Source organism: Peromyscus leucopus, chromosome 12 (assembly GCF_004664715.2).
Source record: "Peromyscus leucopus breed LL Stock chromosome 12, UCI_PerLeu_2.1, whole genome shotgun sequence".
Taxonomy (NCBI): Eukaryota; Metazoa; Chordata; class Mammalia; order Rodentia; family Cricetidae; genus Peromyscus; species Peromyscus leucopus.
Window position 1 is genome coordinate 3954976 of NC_051073.1, and position 12538 is coordinate 3967513.

The 12538-nt window shown below is 49.3% G+C and overlaps 1 protein-coding gene across 1 annotated transcript in view; it reads right to left on the reverse strand.

The window, feature by feature from the left end:
* Positions 1-5679, reverse strand: part of Dyrk1a (dual specificity tyrosine phosphorylation regulated kinase 1A) — a 135571-nt gene extending 129892 nt beyond the window's left edge. Inside the window, 1 exon segment of the mRNA XM_028879950.2 lies at positions 5081-5679. The gene's annotated coding sequence lies outside the window, so the exon portion shown is untranslated.
* Between the last annotated feature and the right edge of the window lie 6859 nt (positions 5680-12538).

Here is a 12538-nt window from a genome sequence, read left to right on the forward strand (position 1 = left end):
CACCAGATCCACTGGCAGCTGGAAGGAAGACCAGGTCTTCCCTTTTCCTCACAGAAGAGGGTGAAAGTCACTGCTATCATCCTCACAACATTCACTGACTCTTACTACTGAACGCCTAACAAGAACCCAGTGTTGGTCTAGTGCTATCCGCTGTGGTCACAAGCAGAACCACACACAGTGTGGTCCAGAGCAGAGTAAGGGTAAATCCAAAAGTTTAGACTATATTATTTACATGATATAATCACAACTATAAAGAATGTGTATTTACAATCTATCAGAAAATAGTGTCAGTAAACTGCTATCAGGCCCTAAATACCATCACAACAAAAAAAAAGGTACAAATTCATTCTAAGCAGACTACAGATATATATATTACAGAACCAACAACCTATTTAAATTTGCAAACTATAGCACAAAAGCTTAATGACCAATAATAGTGACTGTTCAATAAACTGCCTTATTTCCAGAATTTTTTCCAAAATATTTGGAAATGAACAATGTTTAATTTTCCTTCATTGTGCCCATCTATAGTAGAAGCAAATTCTTAGCCAAATAAGCAACCCACCAAAGACCACAAATCCCAGCCTCCTGTGCAGCTAAGGCCACATGACTAAATTTAACCAATAGCACATGAAAAAAGGACACACCACTGTCCAAATGGACCTTACAATCTAATGGAGAGGAAGAGACAGGCATTAATGAACATAATGAATAAGTATACATAAATCACTGATGACTCACTATACAGCCACCAGCAATAAAGGTTGTGAAAGAAAAGTAGAGAGTCCTGCTTGGCTTAAGGGGTGGGGTGGGGTGGGGTAGAGGGCTTGACAGTGTGTGTCAGTCCCAGGTAACGCAGAGAAAGAACCAAGTGGGGGAAAGGACCCAGGGGAGGAAAGGAGACGTGGCCACTGGGCCCTGTGACAACCTGCCACAGCGGAGGACACTGATGCTGAGACCTGCCTGCTCCTCAAGTCACTCCCTGCAAGGGGCACCCGACACTGGGCCTGTCCTGCCTGGACAGTCTTTGTTCACTATCTCAAGGCAGGTGATCTCTCCAGAGCTCCACACAGCCTCAACTCCTACTCCAACCAAGCACCACACAGATCTGGGAGAGATGTCACGGCCTCAACACCCTTCTAACCAAACGTGTGCTCCGGGACATTAAACCTCAACCAGGAATCCCATTAATACTTCCAAATAAAAAATTAACTCATCATTGAAATTGTGTTTTGTTTTTTAAACTTTAAAAAAAAAAAAAAAACTGTTCTGCTTCTCTGATCTTTCAGCTTTCACCCCCTAATATCTGACTCCAAGTTTTTATTATGAAGACCAACTAGAATTCACGCTACAGGGAAGGAACAAAAAAGTTAGGGTTTATTTGATGATGGGGATGCTACTTAAAGAAGAGATGATGCCTTCTGAAGCTGGCTTCATTCCATGTCAGACCATCACAGGAGACTCCCAAAAAGCAAAGCATTTCAATTATGAGATTTCGATTTTGGGTGATAAAATGACTCATCATCAAGAGATATTTTTAAAATGACTACTGTATTACATGTGCACATGTTCCTAAAAAAAATTATCTTGTCAAAATTTAGTCTATCAACAATAATATATAAACTTTAAAAAAAATGGTTGAAAAAAGGGACACCTATGAAGACCTGCCAAGAATCCAATGTGGGTTTTGTCAACACGAAGTATGTCTTGGTAGAGCTACAGCAGTTTAGATGTTCAATGTAAGGCTTCATTCTAACCAAGAACTGCAACTCATTACAGAATTCTCAAAGGACAATTTCAAAGCCAAAATACAACTTTAAAAAGCATAGCTGTTTTATACAAATGCAATGTATTTCCATCATTTTGTTTTTAATATACCAAATGAAACTAGAATTTGAAAACGAAGACGTGTCTGTATTATCTAGTAGGAACCTTTGTTTCAGTCATGTGTAACCTGCACTCACCTCTCACACACCCACCAAGACTTCACACTCTAGCCTGACACTACAGAGTTGACACGAACCAAGATTTCAAGATTCCTTCATTTAGGGACAGCAAAGGAGAAACTTTAGGTAACTTGAAACAATTCAATTATTTTTTCCAATTAATTAAACACCAATTTTAACCCCTAAATGTTGTAACCCCAAATTGTGCAAGCATTAAGTTACGAATTACCACAGGCTCTCACCATCAAATACTGCCAAATGGCCAGGACATCCCAGGGTCCCAGTCTTTAGAAGGCATAGCCACCCCATCCATACACTACTATCCTGGTAGTACAGCTTGTTGTGACAGGTAAAGTGTGCTGTCAAGTTCAGGTGACCCTGACTGATATTTCCAAGCAAGATTTTGCTTCTAAAATGAAAATAGACAAGTAGAGATGGAGGAAAACCCACCAAGATACTCAACAGAAAGTAGACTGTGCCAAGCTACTGCTTAGGGCTGCCATAAAATTATGAAGACTAATAATTCAAGTGCAGAGCCAAGTTCTCACCAGAGACTTTCTGGAAGCTCATGGTGTCTGCTGGGTTTGGAGGTCAAGCTCACTCTTGAGAGGTAGAAGGGAAGCAACTGGGAGGAGGAGAGGGGCACTGACTGGCAGGTACAAAGTAAGAGCTCTTTGTAACAGAGGAAAATGACAAATGGCATATCTGATCCCAGGCACCCACAAAGTCACAAATGATCCCACCCTCCTTGAGTCTTATATGTCATGTAGTACAAACAGTTCTTTGCCACCCAAAATTCTATACACATTTTCTTCCTGCAATAGACATATACCAACCATACACTCTAGAACACCTCTGTGTGAGTAAATGTGCATGTACTTTCTTCGTACAGTTACGTAACACGCATGACAAAGTTCACAGTATGCCATGTCTATAACAAGGTATCTTCACTTTCAAAGCTAGGCACAGCACCGCAAACCTAAGTTCCTTGAATACATTGTTGCACTTACCCCTCCTCACTCCCATCTCTAAGTCACAAACACAGGAAGCCATGAATAAAACTGGGTGACAAAGCTCAAGCTCTCAAGGGCGATTTTCTAGCCAAGGGTTTTTGGACTACCCGTGTTATCTTGAATGTTATTTTATTGATCCCTAGCACACAGTAATGGTTGAGGTTAAATTTTTAATAGGTCACACACCAAAATGTCTTCAGAAAGCTCTTTTCCTACCTTACTAATAATTACCATTCAATTCTATTCCTTCAAAGGTAAACAATCTCTTCAACATCCACCAGGTATACGAAATGTGTGCCCTTATAGACACAAGGGGCGACCTTTCTAAAATAATTTGAGCTTAAGACTCTCTAAGGTAAACAGGAACTTTCTGTAGCCATTTTTACAAGAGAACTTGGTGTAGATGCTGACAAGTCTCTTCACTTTTTGGCAAGGTCTGAAGTCTAACTCTATTTGGACAGCTACCACAGACGACGCCACTGCCATGCCAAGGTAGATGCACCAGAAGGACAGGGTTCTTTAAGACATGTACCCTGAAAAGCCAATGTCTATAACCAAACTTTCTGAACCACTATCCCTTTGAAATCTTAACCAGTGGAATTTGAGTTCCTGTCTCCCATTTACAGTCTATCTGGAAATGTAATTCTTTAAGAATAATTAAAAAGAGAAATTTAAGAAACAAAAAGTAAAGTAATTCCACTATATTATGGACAAATCAAAGTACCTAATGGTTATTTAATATGAGAAGTCCAAAAGGGTCAAAGTAGAAATCAAAGTATTCAAAGAAAAACAAAATAACTCCACACCAAACTTTTGACTTATCAATACACACACACAAAAAAAAGAGCTCTGTACTATAATTATAACTAAATGTGAAGAACAAAATGCACCAGGGTTTCCATCCTTCCACTCGGAAGCTGACTACTCTGCTTCGATGGAGGGGGACAAGTTTCATTAAGAGGGCTCTGGTCTACATTGCCCTTCTGCAACCCTAAATTACCTCCACCAAACCTGCACCCAGTCTGTAGGTCAGAGATCTGAGTCATCACACGGGACTTATCATAAGTCACAACTGACATCTGCCTCCCGGAGTCCTGGCTGTATGACCTTGGACTGGTCACTGCCCTCCTCTAAGCTCAGTATGCTCATCTGTGAAATGGGTGACATTTCCTACTGGTAGGTTAAGCGAGGGAACACATAAAACTGTAGTTAACAATGCCTGGCACTAATCTTCGAGTGTGAAAACACTGCTACAAGGTGTGTATTTTCTGGCAATTTGGCAGAACTCAAGAAGCAAATGATGCTGCACCTCGATGACAGGATTCATAGAATCCAGGGCTGGGCGAAAGACAGGTCGTCGGAGTCACTGACTCACGAATTTTGCCGTTTTTAACTATTTCGGGGTAGGGAGGGGCCTCTGGCTAAGTGCTGATATTCAGGCACTCGGGTGCCTCTGGGGCCAGAGTGGGTCTGTGCCTATAAATAGCCTGGTGAAGTTTTGTGGCCATACACAGGTACCCATTCTAATTCGTGTCTCCTCCCGCAGCTAAGCAGGTCACCCCGGCCCCTCCGGTGGCCAGGGTCGCCCGCGCTCCCCGCCCGACTTCCGAGCACGCCGGGTCCGCAGGCCCCGGGCGCGGGCCCACAGGCAGGGCCTTGCAGGCAGCGAGCTGCGGCCCTTCGCCGGCCCGGCCCTGCGTCCTGGCCTCCCGGCAGCCAGCCCCATTTTCTTAACCCGTGCATTGTCCTTGCCGAGAACCCCGGCGCTCCGCACGCCGGTGGGGACCGAGAGGAGGGACGAGGGAGGAGCTGGGGGAAGAGGATGAGGAGGAAGAGGAGGAGGAAGACAGCCTCCTCCTCCCCTGCGCCCGGGAGGCCGGCGGAGGTCTAGCGCCGGCCGGGCCCCAGGCCGCGGGTCCCACCCGCCGCAACTTTCCTCGGGGACCCGGCCTTGCCCGGGCTCCCTCCCGCGGCGGCAGGCCCCGGGCCGCCCTCCCGCTCCCTCCTAAGATGGCAGGTCCCTCCCTCCCTCCGCGAGAGGCCTGGCGAGCTCGGCTCGCAGGCCCCGGGAAGCCGCGCGCAGGGCCGCGCCGCGCCGGGCGGGCGGGGGCGGACACTCACCGGGACGATGGCGGGGCGCTTGCGCCGCTCCCTCCGGTGAGCCTCAGCCTCGAGCTCCCGCGCCGCGCTCCCGCCGCGGCCTCCGCAGCCAGCGCCGCCCGGCCGCCTCTCCTCTCTCTCTCTCTCTCTCTCTCCGCCCCCGGCGTCCCGGCTCCGCGCCGCAGCCGCGCTGGCTCAGGGTCCGTCCGTCCGTCCGTCCGCCCGGCTGGCTGGCGGGGCCGGCGGGCGCCCGCGGCCGGGAGGCGACAGCCCCTCCCCGGCAAATACCGCAGTCCCCGGGCCCCGAGTGCCGACGGCGGGGCCGGGCGCCGAGCGGCGGCCGCTGCCGGCCGCTTCTCCCCCGACGAGGATTTTTTTTTTTGTAAAAAAAAAAAAAATCTCACAAAATGGCGCGCGCTCCAAAGCTGCGCAGCGAGCAGCGCCGGGGCCCGAGCGGCGGCAGCGGCGGCGGCGGCGGCGGCGGCTCCGCCAGGAGAGCCCGGACCGCCCGCCCCCGATCCCGCACAGACACTCGCGCACACTCACCGCGCGCACACTCGCCCTCGCACACGCTCCCTCACACTCACACCGGTCCCGCCCGCTCGCCGGCGGCGGCGGCGGCAGCGGCAGCGGCAGCAGCAGGAACAGCAGCAGAAGCGGCGGCGGCGGCGGCGGCGGCGGTGGTGGTGGTGGCGGCGCCCGCACCCCCGCTCGGGGAGCCCGCTCTTCTCAGCCCGACCTGGGCCGCGATCGGCAGCAGCGACGGCAGCAGTCTCCCCGGATCCCCCCGCCGCGGTTGCCGCCGCCACCCCCGCCTCACTCCAATGGGGCTTTTTATTATTATTCGGGCGGGAAGCGAAAGGGTTTAAAAAAAAACCAACCAACAAAATGGCGACGGACCGACCCGGTCGCTATGGCAACTGTCAATCAAAACGCAAAACCCCGGCTGACGTGCTGACGTCCTCCTCCCGCCCCCCCGGCCCCAAGCCGGCGGGCGGGGCCTGTTGCCCGGGTAACGGCAGATTCCGTTCCCTCCTCTCCCCTCTCTTCCCCCGTCCCCCAGCCAACCACCCAACCCCCCTCAGGTCACGTGAAGGATAAATTCGGAGCTCGGGCCCGCTACGAGTGTCAGAGGAGGGCGCGTGATTCGCTCGGGGGAGGGAGAGGAGGGACGGGGGGGGGGGCGGCGAGGCGGTGGCCTGCCGGTGCGCGAGCGAGCGAGCGCCTGCCGCCCCGCGGCCGCCTCGCCCCGCCCCCGCGCCGCTCCCACGCCGACTGCGGCCCGGCCGCGCGCGGCGAGCCCGCGGCAGCCCCGCCCGCCCGCGCCGCGCGCCCGCGCAGGCCCGGGAGGGAAAGGGAAGGGGAGGGGAGCGGAGGCGGGCAGGCCGTCCACTCCCCGCGCGCAGGCCGCCGTCGCCAGCCCCCTCGCCCGAACCGACCCGAACCGGCCCGCGGGGTCGGTCGGGCCGCGGCCCACCCCGCGCTCGGCTCACCTCCCGCACGCACGCCGGCCCCGGCTGCGGGCGCGCGCGGCCGCCACCTTGATCAGACCGTGGCCGCGCCCGAGCCGCGCCGGCCGCGCAGAAACTTTCCAGGCTGGGCACGCTCCTGGGCGCCGGTTCCCCCGGCGTCTCCATCGGAATGCCCAGCCTGGACCTGCCCCGGGGCGTATGTCTTGGTTCTTGCTTGTCGTAAGCCACCTCGGTTTCCTGATTCTTAATTTGCCCACTTGGCCTTGACCGTCGAGTCTTTACTGGAAGTCTGCCTTTTTATCCATTCTAAGTCTTCCGCCTAGCTGAATACAGCTGGGTGTGCTCTCCGGCCACTGACAGCCCAGTCTGCTGTGCTGGCTACTTTGTAATTAGGAGACAGCCGCTGCCTCAATTTGTATTTTGTACCTATTCTAAAATAACAGCGTTAATGGCCCAAAAGAGTATATACATTAACACGCAGGCCTGTGTGTGTATACACTGTTGCGCACCAAAATCACTGGACTGATTTCTAAACTTGACTTTTGGCATATTTATGTTAACGTTTTGCTTACGCTGTTTGCAACAATTGCAATAGATGCAGCCTTATGAACAAATGTAAAAACACCGATAAATACTCCTCTCCATGTAGCGTGGCCCTAGGAAACACTTGCTTTAAATGATTTCCAACAAACAGCCTACAGTTAGTACACTGTTGATACACTAAAGCAGCTATTCAACTTAACAGAGGCCGACGGGGGGGGGGGGGGGGGTAATAAAACTAAAGTAAATTAGGATTCATTCGGGAAGAAAAATAGTTTGCTTTAGACTGCCCAGGATATCAAAAAGTTGCGGCATCCCGTAAAAGTACTTTCGGCTGACATTTTCAAATTTGCACTGTTGATAGAAGTAAAGTACACAGTCAACATAATTAATCTGAAGAAAAAGGAAGTGGTGAAGGGTGTCACAGAACTTAGCACCTGGTTCTTCCCAAACACAAGCTTCCGCCAGCGCTTCCAGCCTCACCTCCGGGCTCCTCACTCCATTGGCCAGAGTTTTTTTCCAACACAACACTACAAACTAAATTCCTGTCTAGTATTTATTGTTCGTAAAGGAGGGACCTGCTTAATCTATGGGTTACCTTGGCCGACTATGAGAATGTCTCAAGAAATTGTCCGTCAGGTCAAACTCAGTGTGAGGCAGGATTAGGAGGTGTTGGTCTCCATGTCTGGGAGATGCATCCTTTCTCCCCACCCAATACAACCTTATCCGGTATCAGTCAATGAATTGTGCTGTCTGAGTTGGAATGCTATTAAATGTTTGACATGGATACCACCTAAAAAGTGGCCTGCAAATTATAGCTGGACAAGCGTGGGTCACGGTGGCCTCTGGAAGAAGTGCCGGTCTAGGGAAAACTAAATACAGAAATTAAACCTTTGATTTTATCCTCGAATCTCCCATCTGAGAACCTGGGAAAGCAAAGACAAGCCCAGAGTCTCAGCCAATTCTCACAGAAAATGACCCATTCCGTTCTACAAAGAGAAAATGGGTGATGAGTGACAAACGGCGTCCTGATGTGACAGTACCGGTGAGTGGGGAGGTCAGGAGTGATGTCCAAGTGTATTTGCAACCCCCATGTTCCCACTGCACCAAAGTGTTTATTTGGAGAAAGAAGCTACACAGAGGTTTTGGGCTGGACCCAGATTTGAAATGACCGGTGTCCTTATAACAAGCTGGACCTAGAGACAGACACAGCAAGCCCCTGACAAGGACAGAAAACCCAGACACAAGGAAAATCTGGGGCTACAGCACAGCACCAAGAGGCCACAAGATTCTCCCTTGCAGCCTTGGGAGGGGGAGGGAGGAAGGGAGAGAGATGCTCAGTTGCTGCCTTGCTTGTGGGCTTCTAACTTTGAAAACTGTGGATGATGCATCCCTGCTAGTCAGTCTACACCTCCTTTGTAGACTTTGTACTTTGTTGCCGGGACAAACAAGGTTTCTCCTGCCTGTCCCACATCCTTTTTCCCCAAAACTTGGTGGTGCACTATTTTAAGCCCATTAGACTGAAGATGGAATCCTGCTGGGAGCTAAACCAAATATTCCAAGGACAAATGAACTGATGTTCTAATCCCATCTCTGCCCTTATGCAAGGCGAGTAGGTAAACAATTCTGAATTCAGCCCTGGACAGTGCAGGGCCCTCGATCCAACATTCCTTCCATCCTTACAGATTTGTGACTGATAAAGTACCTTCTAGAAACTTTACTGCAGATTGTTCTCATTTTAAAAGCCATCCATGAATATAAAATACTAAAACAAATTAAAGCAAGGTGAAGGCCTTATAGAAACTGATGTTGATTAATATGCTATGAACTAGGAAGTTAATGGTTCTCTTCATCTGAGGTCCAGTAACAAAAAATAAAAAAGTATGGTCATGAGGCTGGAGAGATGGCTCAGCAATTAAGAGCATTGGCTGCTCTTCCAGAGGACCCGGTTCAGTTCCCAGCACCCACATGGCAGCTCACAACTGTCTGTAACTCCAGTTCCAGGGGATCCAGCATCCTCATACAGATATACATATAAGCAAAACACCAATACATGTAAAATAAAAAAAAAAATTTTAAACTTATGGTCATTTAAAACAAATTAACAATATGAAAGAGAGCAAAGCTGTAAAAATTACAGACGTTGTTACCAGAGCTGCTGGACCAAAACCTGGGCTCTTACAACCCTAATACTTTTTTATTATTATTAAGACATTGTCTATTTACTTTACATACCAACCACAGACACCACCACCACCACCACCACCCACCCACCCCCGTTTCCCTCTTCCCACCTACCAGCCTTTCCCCCAACTCACCCACCACCCCCCATCCCCACATTTTCCAAGTCAAGGTCTCCCATGGGGAGTCAGCAGAGCCTAGCTCACTCAGCTGAGACAGGTCCAAACCCCTCCCCACTGCACCAAGGCTGTGAAAGGTGTCACACCCTAGGAATTGGGCTCCAAAAATCCCGCCCATGCACCAGGGACAGATCCCGGTCACCCTGCCGGGGGAGGGGGGCAAACAGTTCAAGCTAAACAACTGTCTCCCGCATCCAGAGGGCCTAGTCCAGTCCCATGGGGGCTCCATAGCTATTGGTCCAGAGTTCATGGGTTTCCACTAGTGTGGCTGGTCATCTCGGCACGTTTTCCCATCATGATCTCGACGTCCCCTGCCCACAGGATGCCTCCTGTTTCTCATTGATTGGATTTCTGGAGCTCATCCTGGGACCCAGCCGTGGATCTCTGCATCTGCTTCCATCAGTCACTGGATGAAGGCTCTATGATGACAGTTGGGGTATTCACCAATCTGATCACCAGAGTAGACCAGTCCAGGCACCCTTTGACCATTGCCAGTAGTCCAAGGTGGGGTCATCCTTGTGGATTCCTGAGAACTTCCCCAGCACCCTGCCTCTTCCTATTCCCATGGTGTCTTCATTTATCATGGTATCTCTTTCCTTGCTCTCCCACTCTGTCCCTGTTCCAGTTCGAACCTCCCATTTCCTTATGTTCTCATCCCCCATTCTTTGCCCTCCATTACCCCCACCCCCAGTTTGCTCATGTAGATCTCATCTATTTCTGCTTCGCTGGGCTATCTATGTGTCTCTCTTAGGGTCCTCCTTGTTAGCTAGCTTCTCTGGAGCTGTGGACAACTCCTAATACTTGCGTGGAACAAACAGTGACAGAGGATGGAGATGCATGCAACGAAGCCACACTGGGAAAGAGAAGAGAGGGTCCGGTGGTTCACACCCCAGACCACGGTGGTGAGAGGTTACATTTAGACAATGGGCAAGAAGGAAGCCCAGTCCCTGCGGAGTGTGCTCCCACCCTGGGCAGCCTCTGAGCTCCAGACAAGATGGTCTAACAAGCAGCCTCTCTCTCTCTCAGACAAGTTCCTCTTCTGTCTCGCACTGAGCCCTTCCTTCTCCCAGCATGCCACTCCTGGGGAAATTCCAATTCCGTGGGGTACATTGTTTCAGTAGTCCAGCAGCCGGCAGGAAAATGGCACTTCCTCCTACCAGGAAGGTTACAGGATCACCCAGAAAGGCACCGCCTACTGTCTTCCCAGTAGCACTTATTCTTCCGGGGCTCCTAAGAAAATGTGGGTGAGCGCTCACACTACACGTGCTCTGGGTTCCCTTCTTTATTACTTGTGAAATCTTTCTGTATGTATGTTGTTTTGTACCTCCCTGAGGACCTATGGGCTGGTAATGGCAGCTGGGGGAAGAAGAGACATTCTCTTCAATGGTGTAGCCGCTGGTAAATCCCCTGTGCTTCTCCAGTAAACAGTCTCTCACCCATCCTCCGGTTAGCAGCTTTCAACCAAACTCCTCGGGTCACCCCCCAGATGTGTTTATTGGAAATCTGTCCTCTGTGTACAGCTGGTGTCCACTCAAGGAGGTGGGGAGAGGAATCATCTTTTTGGTGACTTCTTTGCTGCCTAAAGATAAGGTTTAAAAGAAATGAAAATGCATGTTGTTAGAGGCCACATCGTGGATACCAATATCAGGCTCGCAGCAACCCAGCCAGTTTCTCTGCGGCTACCTCCACTCTTACGTCATCTGTACAGCATATATAACGTAGCCGGAGGTAAGTCCTCCCAGACTTGCCTGCTTCTCTCAGCCATGGTCCAAACAAGTGCATGCCCAGCGTCTTAACAGCTGCTTATGAAATTCAGCTGCTTTATGCCAAGATATGGTTCAAACAGTGCCCTTGTCCTGAAAGCAATACTCATTACCTTCTCATCCTGTAGGTATGTTTGCCAAGATTATTTCATGAATTATTATTAATAATTTCTTTTCCTGAGACTTTAAAGGAAAAAAATTGAATAAAAATATGAAGTTTCAACAAAGAGAGAGTATGCCTCAACACAGAAGAAGATGAGAGCGGACTCCTGAAGGCTGTCTTCAGACCTCCACATGGATACCATGGCATGCATGCACTGCTCCCAAGCATTCTCATTTAAGCACACACACACACACACACACACACACACACACACACACACACACACGGTCTCCCTCTCTAATAATAAGTTAAAATTTTAATGTATATAGAGAATATGAAATTGTTAGGTGAACATACTGTTGTGGGATAATCTTTTTGTATACTGTGAAGATGTGTCTTTGCCAAGGCCCTTCTGATTGGTTTAATAAAGAGCTGAATAGCCAATAGCTAGGCAGGAAGAGGTTAGGTGGGACTTCCGGGCAGAGAGAGAAGGAAAGCAGATGAATCTAGGTGTGGGAGAGACTCCAGAGGAGATGGAGAGAAAGCAGAATATGAAGGAGAAGAGGTAAATGCCTCAAGCCACACAGCAGCACATATATTAATAGAAATAAGTTAATTTAAGTTAGAAGAGCTAGTTAAAAATAAGCCTAAGTTAAGCCCAAGCTTTCATAATTAATAATAAGTCTCCATGACATTTTTTGTGAGCTGGTTGCCCAAAGAAAAATCCGTCTACAACATACATGGTTCCTGCTGTTTGAGAACATCTTAAAACTGGGCTGTGACTTTAGCAACACTTAGGAAGAAATGCAGCCCTTATATTGATTCACACCTGTCTTAATTAGTGTTCCTATTGATGCAACAAAAGACCATGACCACAGCAACTTAGGGAGGAAAGGGTTTGCTTGGCTTACAGTTCGTAGCACTGTTCATCATCAAAGGAAGTCAAGACAGGAACTCAGACAGGGCTGGAACCTGGAGGCAGGAGTCGATACAGAGTCCATGGAGAGTGCTGCTTACTGGCTTTCTTTTTTCTTAACTAAGGTTGCTTCCTCTCAGATGACTCCAGTTTGTGTCAGGTTGACACAAAACTCCAACACAGTTGAATTCTTATCAGCTGGACAGAAAAACATATCACTATAAAAACCACAACCTTTCCTTACTCATTCATCCCCAAGATCTCACATTAAAAACATAAATAACTTTAAAAGTCTCACAGTCTTACAAATTCAAACACATTAAAA